The sequence below is a fragment of the Gorilla gorilla genome, chromosome 4 (assembly GCF_029281585.2).
Source record: "Gorilla gorilla gorilla isolate KB3781 chromosome 4, NHGRI_mGorGor1-v2.1_pri, whole genome shotgun sequence".
NCBI classification, from domain to species: Eukaryota; Metazoa; Chordata; class Mammalia; order Primates; family Hominidae; genus Gorilla; species Gorilla gorilla.
Window position 1 is genome coordinate 19,162,568 of NC_073228.2, and position 17,483 is coordinate 19,180,050.

Below are 17,483 nucleotides of genomic sequence, written 5' to 3' on the forward strand. Positions count from 1 at the left end.
TCAGGCTGCAAAGTTTCTAAACTTTTTGCTCTGCTTCCCTTTTAAATATAAGTTCAAGTTTCAGATCATCGTTTTGCTCACACATATGACCATGTGCTGTTGGAAGCAGCCAGGCCACATCTTTAATGCCTTGCTGCTTAGAAATTTCTTCTGCTAGATACCCTAATTTATCACTCTCAAATTCACAGATCCACAGGTCACTAGAGCAGGGGCCCAATGTCACCAGTCTCTTTGCTCAGGCATAGCAAGTGACCTTTACTCCAGTTCCCAAAAAGTTCCTCCATCTAAGACCACTTCAGCCTGGACTTCATTGTCCGTATCACTATCAGCATTTTGGTCACAAAAATTTAAAAAGTCTCTAGGAAGTTCCCAACTTTCCCTCATCTTCCTGTCTTCCTTTAAGCCCTTCAAACTGTTCCAACCTCTGCCTTTTACCCAGTTCCAAAGTCACGTCCACATTTTCAGGTATCTTTATAGTAATGTCCCCACTCCCGGTACCAATTTACTATATTAGTCCATTCTCGCATTGCTATAAAGAACTACCTGAGACTGGGTAATTATAAAGAAAAGAGATTTAATTGGCTCACAGTTCTGCAGGCTGTATAGGTAGCATGGCTGGGGAGGCCTCAGGAAACCTTCAGTCATGGCAGAAGGCGAACGGGTAAGCAGGCATGTCTTCACATGGTGGAGCAGGAGAGAGAGAGAGTGAAGGGGAAGGTGCTACACACTTTTAAACAATGAGATTTCATGAGAACATATTCACTATCATGACAACAGCAAGGGGGAAGTCCACCCTATGATCCAGTCACCTCCCACCAGGCCCCTCCTCCAACATTGGGTATTACAATTTGACATGAGATTTGGGTGGGAACCCAAATCCAAACCATATCACTGGCTTATGTATAAAAGGGAATTTTATGTTTTTTTGTGCTTTTATTTTAAATTGAATGCAACTTTGGCATTGAAAAAATTTTTTTGAATATGGAGACTTGGTGTTTTTCTCTTCTTTCTTTCTCACCTAGAATCCCATCTATTCATTACCAAGTTCAAGGATCTGCGCTTGTTTGCTCTCTACAGGTTTCCATTTAGCTGCAAGAAACAGCACTGTGTTTTTCAAAGCACTAGAAAATTCTGTGGTCAGTCCAGAAAGACAAAACATAGCGCCAGTGTGGCAAGAAGTGGAGCTACTGCAGCATTAATGATCCTGGATGTTTCTGCACTTTCTTATTAGAATTTACCATTCACCTCTAAGCTTCAGCTCTGCAGTGCCCCCTATTTGGGATTATTGAGCAATGTTTAACGGGAAAGAAAAGATGTCTGTTCTCCAGCCAGTGACTCTGAGTAATGATATAAGGTGTTGGTGATCTCAGAACTGAAATGGAGCTCATGAAACTACTTTGTGGCTTGGAGGGAGGCGAGTGGATGGATGGCTTGGACGGGGTTGTTTTAGGAACATATGCAGCGTGGGAACATCTCTCAGTCTGTGAATTTGTGCCACTTTAAAGACTGCAGGGTTTGTGCCTGGCTGCTGTTGCCAGATGAGTTTAGAGAGATTGATGCACAGAACCAATGTCTGGAAAGCCCACTGAAGGAGATGGAAGATACAGGCTACTGAGACAGTTTACTTCAGAACCTGCTACTTGGATATTTACCCTAAAATCTGGCTCCTGGCACTCTGGGTAAGAGAGATGGGAGTAAGAAGACTCATGCCTCAAGGTCAAAGTTGGGTGACCTAGAAGGACTGCTCTTTAACCCTGATTGCAATGAAAGTAGTTTTCATCCACAGAGAGAGTTTTCACGGTATTTGTTGATTTTTCTTCCATTTTGTCTTGGGGCAGGCGCTGAGTTGAACGCTTTTGGACTCACCTCTTCCTGCCTTGTCCCAGCTTTTCCTTTGTATGTGCTTCAGGCATTTGAAAGTTTAGGACCAGGCACAGTGGCTCATGCCTATAATCCCAGCACTTTGGGAGGCTGAGGTAAGAGGATTGCTTGAGCTCAGGAGTTTGAGAACAGCCAGGGCAACTGACCTCACCTCTACAAAAACAGGGCAAGACCTTGCCTCAACAAAAAATAAAACAAGTAGCTGGGTATGGTGGTGTGTGCCTGTGGTCCCACCTACTTGGGAGGCTGAGATGAGAGGATTGCTTGAACCCAGGAGGTTGAAGCTGCAGTGAGCTATGATCGTGCCACTGCACTCCAGCCTGGGTGACAGAGCAAAAAAAAAGAAAGAAAAAAAAAGTTTAGGGTTGGAAGTGTTTGCCACTTATTTCCTTTGTCTCCTGTCCTCTTTCCCTGTTTCAACCTCGAATCACCCTTCTCTCCCTGGTGAGAATGCCTGACCAGGGGCATAGAGTGTGGTGAGCAACAGTTTCCAGGAAACAAGTTACTCTGAAAATTGATACCTGTTTCTCTCAGTTGTTGTGCACTGGCCACGTGAAGCTGAGGGCATAGGCCCTCCAGACCCGCCCCTAATATTTGCAGAGTTGGGAGCAAAAGTACAGATGGAGTCTTACATGTCATATGTCTAAAAAATTTTAAGTCATGTATCAAATTAACAGATTGCATTTAGATAGATCTCTCTCACTCCCTCTCTCTCTCTATATATATATATTCTCTCTCTCTCCCTATATATATATATATATTATCTCTCTCTATATATAATTATATATATAATCTCTCTCTATATATATATATTCTCTATATATTCTCTCTCTATATATACAGTATATGTGTATAGTATGTATATAGTATATATATAGTATATGTGCATATAATGTGTAGTACATATATGAGTACTCTTTTTCATATTGTCTCCTACTCTGACAAAGACATCTTCATAGGGACCTGGGAAACCAGGTTCAAATTTTCAGCCTCCCTGGAGTTTTGTTGGATGTGGTGGCCCAGGGAGAAATGGCCCCAGCCAGTCCCATTCTCTTCCTGTCTCCAGCTGCAGCTTGCACATCAGGAGACCTGCTTGCCAGAAGGTGGACCTGTTTGGACCCTCAGTGTACACTAATGGCTTGGTCTCCCACAGGGGAATGGACCCAGGGAAGAGGACTATGCAGGCCCTGTCAGTGGAGTGGGAATTCCACTACTTTGGATGGGGAATTCCACTACTTTGGATGGAGAATTCCAGAGTGCTGGGTATCCAGAGTGTGGTCACATCCCATGACCTGTGATCCTTGCCTCATGAGAAGGGGCCTATCTGTGAGGCCTGGCCTCGGAGTCCCTTTTGCCTCAGTCTGAGGGAGATACTGAGTTTCTCAGGTGAAAACATCACCAGGACTGTCTTTCTTGAGTTGAACTTGATCTTTTAAATTCATTCCTTTGAGTTGTACTTAGCTAAAACGTGGATATCCCTATACATTATATTGTTTTGACCTCTAACACTGTGCTGTGTGTATGTCTTTTCAGATTTTTTTTTCCACAAAAAATCTGTTCAAATTCCCCACCGCCAACTTTTTTCTTTTCTTTTTTTTTTTTCATGACAGAGTCTCACTCTGTTGCCCAGGCTGGAGTGCAGTGGTACAATCTTGGCTCACCGCAACCTCCGCCTCCTGACTTCAATCGGTTCTTGTGCCTCATCCTCCTGAGTAGCTGGGACTATAGGTGTGCGTCATCATGCCCAGCTAATTTTTTTTGTATTTTTAATAGAGACGGAGTTTCACCATGTTGGCCAAGCTGGTCTCGAATTTCTGACCTCAGGTGATCCACCCTCCTCAGCCTCCCAAAGTGCTGAGATTACAGGCGTGAGCCACCGTGCCTGGCCCAGATTTCCCCTTTTTATAAGGACCTTGGTAATAATGGACTAGAAGCCCACCCTACTGCATGATGATCTCATTCTAACGTAATTAATTATACCTGTGAACCACCCAATTTCCAAAAACCTCACATTCTGAGTTATTGCGAGTTGGGACATCTACATATTAATTTGGAGGAGAGACCATTCAATCTGCAACACCCTGGGAAGACTAGGCAGACATTCCAAGGCCCTGCTATTCTGTATTCACCTGCCATCACCCTAGTAACCCAGAAAGTGCTCAGGGGGACCCTGTGCTCTGACTTGCTGGGAGGCAACTGTACCCCCATCCACATGTTTCTCCTCCCTTTCCTCCTCTGTCCCCCAGTTTCTGCCCCATTCTTTTCACCTGGCCGGCTTCTGCCCGCCCGTTAGCACCCAGCTCCAGGGCATCTTTATGGGAAACATCTCTCATCTCACCCCATGCCTGCATAGCGTCCATCGTTTGCCTTTCCTTGTGTCCCCAGCACTCTGGCTCCCCCAACACTGTGCCCCCAACCCTGTTCCATAATGACTTTTTCCTGACAAGAGCATGGGCTCTTTGGGGACAGAGTCTTGCTGAGCTCTGCAATCCCAGTGTAGGATGTGCCATGTAATAGATCCCCGGTGGCAGGAGAGAGAGGGTGCTCCTGTTGAAGGGAGGTTGTGAGGGTGCTCTGAGCTGCAAAGGCTCAGCAAAGGAGAGAGGAGAGGCACAAGGAAAATTACGGAGGGACTGGGAAGGCCTTAAAGATGCTCTTGTTTCACTTTGCTTAAGACAGCTACAAGTGTATTCATGAGGATGGGTCATCGCAAGAACTTAAACCAGGGCTCCATGTGACCCGGGGGGCACAACAAAATTCAGTTATTTGGAAGACAGTTTCGACATCCGGAGGGGAAAATAGTCAAAGATCATTTTCCCACGGGCAGTTTCTCCCATACCTACCTTTTCTAGCAGGCAATGGTACCACTTTTATTACAATTGTCCATAGGTCACATCACCCAAGACCATAGTCAGTGACCTTCCCTCTTAGTGTAAACTGACGGAAGTCACAGAAGTCACTTGTTTTCTGGCTTTGGCGTGCTCGTTGTCAATCGGAAGGAAGCCTGTGTGCCTGTGCTGATGTCTCACCTGCCTTCCCTAGAGTCCTGTCCCCTTAAGAATGTGTAGAGGCCCAGAGGGAACACAGGGCCTAGCGTGAATTGACAGGATTGAGTTTGGGGACAGCACAGAGGAGCACGGGTGGTGTGAGCTTCTTAACACAGAGAGGGAGTCATTGTCTCTGGGCTCTCCTTTGGAGCTGACCACTGTCTAGCTTCATTTCATTGAGCCAATTTCTGATTTGAGAATAATTTGTCTTCTGCAAAATGGAAATAATAACTTCTGTGCCACCTACTTCCCAAAATGGTTTGGGATCCACCAAGAGGCTGTTGGAAAAGCCTAAAATGCATTCAGTGTACTGTTGAATTGTTCATATGACTGTTATTGTCATAGGCTGTTCTTCGGGCATCTAGAAGTTCAAAATCCCAGAGGGGCTTTGCAGAGAGTGGCTCACCTTCACTCGCTCTTAGTGTTACTTTTGTTCCTGCCTGAAGTAGAGAAGGACTTTGCATGGTTCCCTGCTGAGCAGAGAGGTGGGATTGGCCATCTGCCCCCTTTCCTTTCATATTAGTTTCTTAGGGCTTATGAAACAAATGGCCACAAACTGGGTGGCCTGAAGAACAGAAGTTGATTCTCACACAGTTCTGGAGGCCAGGAGTCTGAAATCAAGGTGGCCACAGGGCTGCTTCCTTCTGAGGGCTCTGAGGGAAGGATCTGTTCCAGGGCTGTCTCCTTGGTTTGCAGATGGCTTTTTCTCCCTCTGTCTCTTGACGTCATCTTCTCTTTATGTATGTCCGATTCTGTGCTCAAATTTCCCCTTTTTATAAGGACACTTTTAATATTGGATCAAGGGCCCACTCTACTCCGTTATGATCTCATTCTAACTTAACTAATTATATCTGCAAACCACACAATTTCCAAATAAGTTCACATTCTGAGTTATTGCGAGTTGGGACGTTCACATATTAATTTGGGGGAGAGACAGTTCAATTTATGACACCCCTCCATCCAGGGAAGACTAGGCAGAGGATATTTTACCTGCTTTTTTTAAAAAAAAAAGACCTTATAATAGGGCAGACATTCATTTTTATCCAGTTTCTTCTCAAAGTGAAGATAACTTTTTGTAAATGTCCTAAAGTCATGTAGAATGTAGTAGCTTTCTGTTCACACTTTACAAATAAAAAGGATGGATCATTCTACAACTGACATTAAAAAAACTTGTAATATGATTATAAGCCAAATATAATCTAATTAATTGCTCAGATGAGTATACTGGTGAGATGACAATCTGTAGTTGACATGAGCCTGGGAGGGACAGGTAATTTCTGGGATTACTGAGTCACTAAATCAAAGGATCTCAACAGACTAGAATTCCTATTAGCTTAAACAAGGTGAAATGAGTAGACACAGGGACCTAAGTAGAGTCCAGAAATGAGGCCCCCCAAAGAAATGATAAAAGTATATTCAGAAGTGGGAAAAAGAACGTAGGTTTTAAATCAATAGGCTTAATCTTTCATTCAGTCATATATTGATTCAAAAAATAGTCACTGCTTACCTCCTGCCTGCAAGGTGTGAGGTAGCCTGCGAGTCTAAGCCATCCTTGTGAAGTCATTCCTCTCGGAACAAGCTACTTCATCTGCAGGTGCTTGTCCACACCTGGAGGAGTACACCCTCCAGATACCTCTCCAGGTGTCCAAGGAGCTACAAGATAGAAGAGACTGCCACACCCTGGGGCTTTGAGACAAGAACCTCAGCAGGCTGGACTGGAAACTAAGCCACGGGAGCAGTGGCTTGACCTTTCGGGTCAAGATGATTGGACCTTTCAGGCTGGACAAAAGAAGACACAGGTGATATAAACTGCTTTATGTCTTGAAAGGACCCCTGATATGGTTTGGCTGTGTCCCCACCCAAATCTCATCTTGAATTGTAGTTCCCATAATCCTCATGTGTCGTGGGAAGGACTTGGTGGGAGACAATTGAATCATGGGGGCGATTACCCTCATGCTGCTGTTCTCATAATAGTGTGTGAGTTCTCATGAGATCTGATAGTTTTATAAGGGGCTTTTTCCTCTTTGCTTGGCATGTCTCTCTCCTGCCACCATATGAAGAAGGACGTGTTTGCTTCACCTTCTGCCATGATTGTAAGTTTCCCGAGGCCTCCGCAGCTGTGTGAAACTGTGAGTCAATTAAACCTCTTTTTTAAATAAATTAGCCAGTCTTGGATATGTCTTTATTAGCTGCGTGAGAATGGAATAATACAGACCACCACAGGGACAAGAGTTTGGGTGTATCCTATGTTTACTCCCAGGCTGGAAATAGGACCCAGGAGTGGAAGGTAAAGGGAAATAGATGCTAACACAGTCTAAGGAATACATTTTTCACAATTAGAACTGTGTAAAGATGAAATACTTTGTTCGTCTTGGGAGTTAGTGATGTTGTCATAGCCCTCATCCATTGAGCGCTTCCCATGGGTGTACCTGCTATGGTTTGGATGTGGGTTTTTTGGCTCTGCCAAATCTCACTGAAGTTTCATTGTTGGAGATGGGGCCTGGTGGGAGGTGCTTGGGTCATGAGGGTGGATCCCTCATGAATGCCTTGGTGCCATTCTCCTGGGAGCAAGTTCTCACTCTTAGTTCCAGCAAGAATTGGTTGTTGAAAAGACCTTACACCACCACCACCTCCTCCTCCTCCTCCCCCTCCCCCTTCTTTTCCTTCCCTCCCTCCTTTCCTCCCTCCCTCCCTCTCTCCCTCCCTTCTTTCCTTCCTTCCTTCCTTCCGTCTCTCATGCTTCCTCTCTTGCCATTGACCTCTGCACATGCAAGTTCCCCTTTGCCTTCCACCATGAGTGGAAGCTTCCCGAGGCCCTCATCAGAAGCATATGTTGACACCATGCTTCTTGTACAGGCTTCAGAACCATTGGCCAAATAAATCTCTTTTCTTTATAAGTTACTCAGCCTGGGGTATTCCTTTATATCAACACAAATGGACTCAGACACAACCTGTTCTTATTTAACACTTTCTAGGGAAAGAGGCCCTAGGATTTGCCATAGCAAACCATTACTGCATCTAATATCAAGCACCCTGGAAGTAAGAAAATAATTATGATCAAGCTGGCTATTTTATTTCCCAGATCACAGAGTCTGGAAGAAACTATTTGCATACATATTAATGGATCAGAAGTAAATTTTACTTTTGGAAAAAGAACTCTGTTCTTTATCTCTCTCCCATTAAGCTTGGGCCTGGGCTATGGTGTATGAAATCCAATCTCTAATACCAGGAAATGATTATTTATTTGAACGCTCCCCTAAAACCCATTAAGTGCTCTGGAGTGTTAGTTTGGGATGACAGATTTCGTAGCTGGGCTACGGACACCTGGGAGAGCTTGGGTTTATTGTGTTTCATATGAGCCTTTCTCTGTGGATGGCCAGCTCTGAGTGAGGGGATTAGGAGCCTCCAGCCGTGGTTGACAGACACTTCTGCAAATCTGGATCACCCTCTCTGTTAGCCTGGAACGTGTTCTATGACCCTTTTGCTCTCCTTAATGTGTTGGCTTTGTGCTTGGAGATAACTTGCAAATGTTCGTCAAGCAGTTGTGCCACAGCTTTTCAAATGTTTCGCTTCTAATGAAGAAAGGGAATTGGATGTGCTCTTGCCTGGCTATATATTTTTTTTCCCTGGCAGGGGAATGAGGGTGGGAAGAAAGAGCAAAAGAAACAGCAAAGAGATTAGAAAAACAACAACAACAGAACTCTCTGATTCACCAATGATCAAAGCTGTGTCTGGAAGTTCATTGCTGTTACAGCATCCTGTTCTCCCCAACATGTAGGGATTCCTAAGTTCAAGTCCCATCTGAAGAATATAGTCATGGAGCTGAAAGGACACTCTACAACTGGGCAACCACCTTCAGGAACTTTCCTCAGCCTACAGAAATAAGGACAGATGATTTAGAATGAAGCACGTAGGACTTTGAAAACCAAGTTCAACTCTCCATAATGGATTCTGGCTTCTGAGTTAGGATAAGGGATTGGCTGCATGTATAGAACATCTGAAACAATGTTATCTTTTCTCATATAAAGGAAAGCTAGAGACAGGCATTCCAGCACAGGTACAACAACAACAAAACACTTTTAGGGACATCAGTCTTTTTGAGACACAGTTTTACTCTGTTGCTCAGGCTGGAGTGCAATGGCCCAATCTCGGCTCGCTGCAACCTCCACCTCCCAGGTTCAAGCGATTCTCCTGCCTCATCTCCCGCCTCATCTCCCAAGTAGCTGGAACTACAGGTGGCCACTACCACATCTGGCTAATTTTTGTATTTTTAGTAGAGGCAGGGTTTCGCCACGTTGGCCAGACTGGTCTCAAACTCCTGATCTCAAGTGATCTGCCTGCCTTGGCCTCCCAAAGTGCTAGGATTATAGGTGTGAGCCACCACACCTGGCCCTAGGACATAAATCTTTTTTTTGAGACAGAGTTTCGCTCTTGTTGCCCAGGCTGGAGTGCAGTGGTGTGATCTCGGCTCACTGCAACCTCCACCTCCTGGGTTCAAGTGATTCTCCTGTCTCAGCCTCCCAAGTAGCTGTGATTACAGGCACCTGCCACCATGACCTGCTAATTTTGTATTTTTTGTAGAGGCAGGGTTTCTCCATATTGGTCATGCTGGTCTCGAGCTTCTGACCTCGTGATCCACCTGCCTCGGCCTCCCAAAGTGCTGGGATTACAGGCATGAGCCACCACGCCCAGCCTCTCCTGCATTCTTTCTGGAGCTTTCCGAGTCTGTAGGGTGAAATCATAACAGCTTGATTTTCTCACATCAATGTCTTTCTAACCTGTTCTGTTGGCTCTCCCTTCCCTTCCCCTGGGTGATTCCATAGACAGCTACATTTTCCTGTAAGTTTTAGGTATTGATGAGCAGATTCATTGTCATATGCAATCCCGATGGACCAGTCTTAATAGAACTTCAGCATCTCCTTGAGTAGAGCATTCTTTCCTTCCACCAATAACTCCTGGGCTGCTTTAGCCTTGGCAGCCTGCAGTGGACAAGATGTGGGTGGTTTGCCCCTTCCTTAGTTTTTTACCCCCTACCCTGCTTGCCTTGCCAATTCCTTAGGATTGAAGGAAGAAAGAAGTGAAGGATTGTGTTTGGGTGGTGAGTGACAAAAGGCCTTCCCTAAAGGTTACAGTTATAATTTAGTGTTGGTGTCCTTGAAGTAGCAGATTCTCAAGTGTGGACCGTTGTTCTCATGGGGTCCTAATTGTGAGGGCTCTTCAGAGCCTCTTCATGGAAATATACACAGGGATGGGCAGGATGCATTGTGGATGACCTCTTGGGGTCCCCCTAGCCCCAGGTGATCCTCTCTGCACAGATTCTATTAGAATCAGTTTGTCCTTGCAGGCTGATCTCTCGGGTTAACCTTTATAGCTTGTTTGTATCTAGTCACCTTCCAAAATGTCACCTTGGCCCTTTGCCTCTGGAAATGCAGGCTGCTTCCAGGGCATCCCCCTCTCCTCTGATGGCCACTGGAGTTCTCTCAGGCACCTTCTCACCTCGGGACTATTCCACAATGTGTTCAGAGCCCAGTTCTCCAGAGGAGCATGCTGAACTCTGCAAGCATGTCTCTTGCAGTGGCCCTCATTTGGCCTGAGTATAGAGGAACTCCTCCATCCTCAGGGTGAGCTCTGACAACTCTCCAAGGCCATTCTTGGTATGGTCGTTCTTGTTTCTCTGCCTTCCGTGGGACCACTGGGGGCCGAGGGCACCATTTGGGAGGAACTACTCCTTATCCAGTTCTGCAAGAGGGTCAGGTACTTCTCAGTAGAGTAACACTGTCCTGTAGAATTTTCTGCAGTCATAGAAATACTCAATATCTGCACGGTCCATTATGGTAGCCATGAATCCCCTGTGGCTTTTGAGCACTTGAAAGGTGGCTGCTATGACTGAGGAACTGGTGTGTAATCTTGTTTAATTAATTTAAGTGTAAAAAGCCGCATGTGGCTACTGTATTAGACATGCCGTGTTGTTCTAGAATGTAGAATGAGAGGGTAATGTCAACAGTTTTTCTCAGCAACAGTTCTGAGACCAGATAAGTCCCATTATATATCTTGCTCAGCTCTCTCAAGAAGGCGGTTCTCATGGCCTCCTAACCCATCAGTGAGTAGCGCTGTCAGTGTCACGTTTTAAATGTTGCTTCACAAAAGCACTCTTATGGAGGTAGACTTTAGCCTTCATTAGTGGAATATGCAGGTCCTTCTCTGCCGCCTCCCTCTGCCCCATCCTGCCTTAACTAAAGGCGTTTTACTCTTTTGAGGGTAATATTTGAAGTCTTAGCTCCTGGCTAAGGTACTTTTGTACCACCTGCTAAAAAGCTCATTGCTTTCCTGGCAGAAGTGCCCCTGGCAGTGCTATGATGGGCTTTTGGCTGAGAGGCAGAGTGATCAACTTCTGCTTTTCTCTCCGGAGAACACTTGGTAGATTGGATGCTGCCAAGAGTTCCACAGCATTCTGATGATGACATCCATGATTATAGAGGAGGATAGAATTAGTTCCAGGGTCTGATCCATGAATGTATTTGCCCTTAGTTCAGGCTCAGCTTGATAAAGAACCATGGTATTTTACCAGGTTAATCAAGTACAGTCTAAGGTAGCAGAAAATTAATATTATGCTTTAGAATGTGCAGTAGCTCTGTTTATTCTAATTAGAGAAAATGGGTGTCTTAATTAGACAAAAATATCGAAATTTTTAGAGCACTTTAAACAAATTTGGTTTTATTATTTCAAAATACAAATTAAAATCTGACAATGGGGACCAGAAAAGAGTTCTCCATCCATTAGGGTTTGTTGGTTGTGAGCAACAGATGTCATCTCTGGCCAGCTAAAGCATATGAAGAAGTTTTTCAAAAGTATAAGGAGTAACTCAAAGAATCTAAGGAAAAGCTAGTCTTTGGAAGACCAATAGCAAGGCATCCCAAAACCTGCAATAATAGACGGGAGCTATGGGCAGTCTCTTCAAAGAGCTGACGTCAGAATGACTCACGAACAACCATTTTCTGCCCCTGTGTCATTCAGCTCCACTTTCAATTCTGGAAGAGAAAATCGGATTGGGAGAATCCAGGTCAGGTTGTAGAGGCCAACACTAAGGGGCGGGGAGGAGCTTGTTCAAAGTCCCATCGGACTGTGTAGGATGGAGGCAGGGAATTTCTCAAAGAAAAGCAGGATGCTATCACCAAAAGAAGCAGTAAGGATGCTGAGCTTATGAAAACTAAACCCCCCCAAGCACAATGCCTTCTTAAATGACATCGAAATATTTATACACAAGAGGGAGTTACAAGAACGAACTTGCTATTTATTTGTCATTGTAGTTTTCATCCATATATCATAGAATGTTAAAGTTCACCGTAAAAAGACGACTTTGGAAATTATTCAGTTTACCCTAGTATGTGCACTTTTCAAATCAAGAAACTGGATGTCTTGTCCAAGGCTGGGTAATAGCAGAGGTGGGACCAGAAGCAGATGTTTTGACTGTGATATGAGGCCCCGTTGCTATTCCATTCTGCCTTGCTCATCAAGATTTACTTTTAAGTTGCTTAAAGGCACATTATCTTCTTGTGTGGCTAACCATTTCTTTTGCAATCTGAATGATGCAATTAAATTGCTTAGACATCTTTGTTATACAATGTATCCAACCCTAGACTCTAGATTCTAAATCATTCAAATGTACCTTAATTTTTATTGTTGCTCTGATTTCAAATAGAAACCAAAATGTCTAGGATACAGCAGTGATGATTCTTAAAGCTGACCCTGGGAGAAAATCTACTAACGGATAAAGTTTGCCAGCCCATCAGGTTGACTGCCCAGATGCTTGTCTTCCCTCCGAAAGGATCTTTGGTTACACCAGCATGACCTTGGGGAGCAGCTTTCTCTCCAAGCATAATAGTATTTTATTTTTTCTTATTTTTCTGGCCAGAGAAAATATAATATCATTTATAGTAAGGCCAAGTTTTTGTGGGGGAGACAAAAAGACAGTTTATTTAGTGATTCACTAAGTTCATTGGTAGAAATAACTCTCTCCAAAGCCTTGTATTGTTACACAGCTTTGCTGATAGGATTTTTATTGTGGATGCAGTTTCATCACTTTATAAATATAAGGCTTTGCTTTAGATTCACTATTTTTATGGCAAAGTTACATTCTCATCTAATAGCATGTGTTATATTCATTGCACTAAGCTAGTTGAGTATAAAAGACATTGGTGATGTGGTCCCCTTATCATCTGGTCAGTAGTAGGAGGATTAAGAGCAGAGAAATCATGTGTCTGGTTGAAAGGGAGGAAAGAGAATATTTTTGTTAAATAAAAAACAAAACCAACAAACTTTTCCCAAGTGGACAAAGAATTTTAGAATTTGGATGAACCTGGAAGATAATATAGTTCACCTCTTTGTTGTAAGAGGAAATTGAAGCTCACAGAAAGTGTGACTCCTCAAAGATCACACCACTGATAGTAGAACAGGGAGAAGAAGAAAGAATAAGCTATGCATTTTAGGTACAGCATCTCAGTTACTGCATCTCTGACAGGCAAAGATGCCCAGCCTCTCCCTTCTGAGATCCAGGTGGATTTCTGATTAGGTAGAACTTTTACCCTGGAAAACTATTTTTCCACAAAGCTTTAAAATTATAAACAATGATTGCCATGGCCTGAATGTTTGTACCCCCAAAATACCCAGTTTCCAATGTGATGGTTAGGAGGTGGGGCTGTCAGGAGGTAATTAGGTCATAATGGTGGGGCCCTAGAGACTGGATTAGTGCCCTTAAAAGAGAGGCCCCATAGAGTTGCCTGACCCTTTCTACCATGTGAGGATACAGCAAGAAGTTGGCAGTCTGCCACTCAGAAAATGGACCCTCCCAGACAGTGAATCTGCTGGTGCCATGATTTTGGACTTCCCAGCCTCAAGAACTGTGAGAAACAAACAATTGTTGTTCGTAAGCTGCTCAGGTATTTTGTTATAGCAGTCTAAACAATGTTTTTTTTTTTTTGCTTTTATTCAAATCAAGTTTTAACATATATACAGTAAAACAAATCTTAAATATACAACTTAAAGAATTTTTACGGGCCAGGCATGGTGGCTCACGCCTGTAATCCCAGCATTTTGGGAGGCCAAGGCAGGCAGATCACCTGAGGTCAAGACCAGGCTGGTTTGAGACCAGCCTGGCCAACATGGTGAAACTCTTTTTCTACTAAAAATACAAAAATTAGCCGGACGTAGTGGTGTGCACCTATAATTCCAGCTACTCAAGAGGCTGAGGCAGGAGAATCGCTTGAAACTGGGAGGTGGAGATTGTAGTGAGCCAAGATCATGCCACTGCACTCCAGCCTGGGCAACAGAGTGAGACTTTGTCTTAAAAAAAAAAAGAATTTTTACATATGTATATCCCATATAACCACTATTGAGATCATGATACAAAACACCCTAGCAACTCAGAAGCATTCCTGATAGCTCTTCCTAAGCAGTAATTTCCTCTAAGAGATAATTAGTATTCTAATTCTTTTTACCATAGATAGGTTCCGCCTGCTCTGGAATATCATTTAAATGGAATCATACTGCACATTCTGCTCTGTAGCCAGCTTCTTTTGCTTAATGTGACATCTCTGAGGTTCGTCTGTGTGCATTGCAATAGTTGATTACATGTTTTTTACTATGCAGTATTCTATTGTATTTATATGCTACTATTTATTTGTCCATTCTTCTGTGAATGGATGCTTGGGTGTTTCCAGTTTGGGCTATTAGGAGAAAAACCACAATGAGTGTTTTGTATTTGTGTTTTGATGAACACACACTCATTTTTCTTGTATATGTACCTAGGGGTAGAATTGTTGGGTCATAGCAGAAGCATGTGTTAAGCTTTAATAGGTAAACCAGTAAGTACTATTTGAGAATTGGGGAAAGATATTTTCTTAAGAGAGTATTCAAGTATTATTATTACTAGAGTTTTCTTCATTTTCTTTCTTTTTTTTTTTTTTTTGGTTGTTTTTGTTTTTGTTTTTGAGACAGAGTCTCATTCTTTCACCCAGGCTGGAGTGCAGTGGCATAATCTCAGCTTATTGCAACCTCTGCCTCCTGGGTTCAAGCAATTCTCCTGCCTCAGCCTCCCAAGTAGCTGGGATTATAGGTGCCCAAGCCTGGCTAGTTTTTGTATTTTTAGTAGAGATGGGGTTTCTTCATGTTGGCCAGGCTGGTCTCAAACTCCTGACCTCAAGTGATCTGCCCACCTCAGCCTCCTAAAGTGCTGGGATTACAGGTGTGAGCCACCACGCGCAAACTCTTCATTTTCAATTAAACAAACAAACAAAATCTGAGGCTTGGGATAGTTAAGCAGACCTTGTTTAAATGTGGCAGATTTTAACACATGCATTTCTGCTGCTTCCTAAAATACCGTTAAAATGAAAGTAAGAGTCTCTCTCTTTTGGACATACCTTTTTAACGCCATACTATTACTCCAAGATGTGATGAGTGATGAGAAGTCCTCAGATATTTGAACCATGGATGCAGAAATGGACAAAGAGTAGAGAAAGATGGAGTCCAAGTGATTGCAAAAGGGAAGCCACTAAGAAGCAAGCTGAAATGCCCTGCATAAATCCTAGGAAGTGTCGAGATCCTGAGGCTCCAAACTTGGAGTAGAGATGGGATCGCAAACAGGATGGTTGGTTGTGATCTGTATCAGGAATCCTTAGAGCTCATCCCACACCAAATAACAGAGCAATTGCCGCTCCTGTACCACGGCAGGAGAAAAATTTGTTATCCAGATAAATGAACCAAGAGAGGTATCTGGAGAAAGTGAATCCCAGGAGAAGGTGGGCCTGAGAGGGCAGGAAGAAAGAAAGAAAGAAAGAAAGAAAGAAAGAAGATGATCTAAGCCGAAATTGGGAATAGTGAAACCAAGATTATATCCTCCAGGGAAGAGAGGAAAAGACTGCTGGACTCTGCTGCAGGATCTTAGAGAAATAATCTCCAAACTGTAACCACCCAACATGTTCTTCTTGCCCACTGCACAGATAAATCCAATCCACTGAGATAATGTTGTTTGAGTAGAGAAAGTTTAATTAACGTAAGGACAGCCAAGTGGAAAGAGAGGACAGTTTATTACTCAAATCTGCCTCCCTCAGAAGTTAAAGGCTAGGATTTTTATGGATAATTTGTTGGGCAGGGGGCTTGGGAATGCATGCTGCTGATTGGTTGGGGATGAAATCATAGAGGTGTGGAAGAGTCCTCATGTGCTGAGTCCGACTCTGGGTGGGAGCCACAGGACAGGATTGCTTAGGAATCACAGATCCAGGTGGGGTCAGTCAGGTGCCAGAATGCAAAAGTCTGAAAAACATCTCAAAAGACCAATCTTAGGTTCTACAATAGTGATGTATAGTGTTATCTATAGGAGCAATTGCAGAAATCACAAATCTTGTGACCTCTGGCCACACGACTCCTGAGCAGCAAGGGATTATAGAAGAACAAGCTAGTGGACATTTGCTGGCTGTCATTTAGCTATACCTACATTTTAGCAGAATTCAGGCCCCTCCCATAATCCTAATCTTGTAGACTGCACTTAGTCTTACAAAGCCAGTTTTAGTCCCTGAACAGGAAGGGGATCAGTTTTAGGGAGGGACTATTATCATCCTTGCTTTAAAGTTAAACTATAAACTAAATTCCTTGCCTGCACCTAAGAATGAGCGAGGGCAGCCCACCTGCAGGGCTGGAAGCCAAGATGGAGTCTGCCATGTCAAGCTTCTCTTCCTGTCATATTCTTTGCAAAGGCAGTTTCAAAACATTGATATTTGGAGGTCCACCTACCAAAAAGATGACTTAAGTAAGGCCCAATCCCCCTAGATGGTAGTTCCCCACCCAACAGGCCCCTTCTATGCATATGGGCCTCTGGTCCATTTCTTAATGCTTTGCAATTAAATATGACCAGTGGTAAGAGAAACTCCTGTTTTCCCAACACTCACACACAGAACTTATGGCCAGCAAAGATGTGGGTATTTTTTTTTTTCCTGTAACAACCAATTCTCTAGTTTTCTGAGAGCACCAATTTGGTGCCTTACAATTTAACTCAATTCTGACAGTATCCACCTGGAGATCGTGTCAGATCCCACAGGCTAAGGGCTCAGATCCCTTACTTCAGATGCTAAACACCAATCTAGGTTGTCAGCTGGGCTTCTGACCATCTGGCTGTAGATCAGGGGTTCCCACGACCCCCTCGTCGGGTTCAGTTATTTCCTAGAATGGCTCACAGAACTCAAGAAAACCATCTACTTGCAAAATAACCACTTTATCATAAAAGGATACAACTCAGGAACAGCCAGATGGAAGAGATGCATTGGGCAGTTATAGGGAAAGAGGCATGGAGCTTCCATTTCTTCTCCAGGCCCACTGCCCTTCCAAGCACCTCCGTGTGTTCACCAACCTGGAAACTCATCAGATCTTCTTGTTGAGTTTTTAGACGGCTTAATATCCAGCCTCCTTCGAATCCCCTCTAGGAGGTCAGTGGGTGGGGTTGATAGTTCTAGCCTTCTAATCACTTGGTCTTTCTGGTGACCGTGACCAGCCCACCCTGAGACTATT

The 17,483-nt window shown here is 43.8% G+C and overlaps 1 protein-coding gene and 1 non-coding gene across 7 annotated transcripts in view; both read left to right on the forward strand.

The window, feature by feature from the left end:
- Nucleotides 1-17,483, forward strand: part of SLC39A11 (solute carrier family 39 member 11) — a 532,470-nt gene that overhangs the window by 353,905 nt on the left and 161,082 nt on the right. The gene's annotated exons all lie outside the window — the stretch shown is intronic.
- Nucleotides 5,955-6,091, forward strand: LOC115934850 (small Cajal body-specific RNA 24). Its single transcript, XR_004070591.2, has one exon.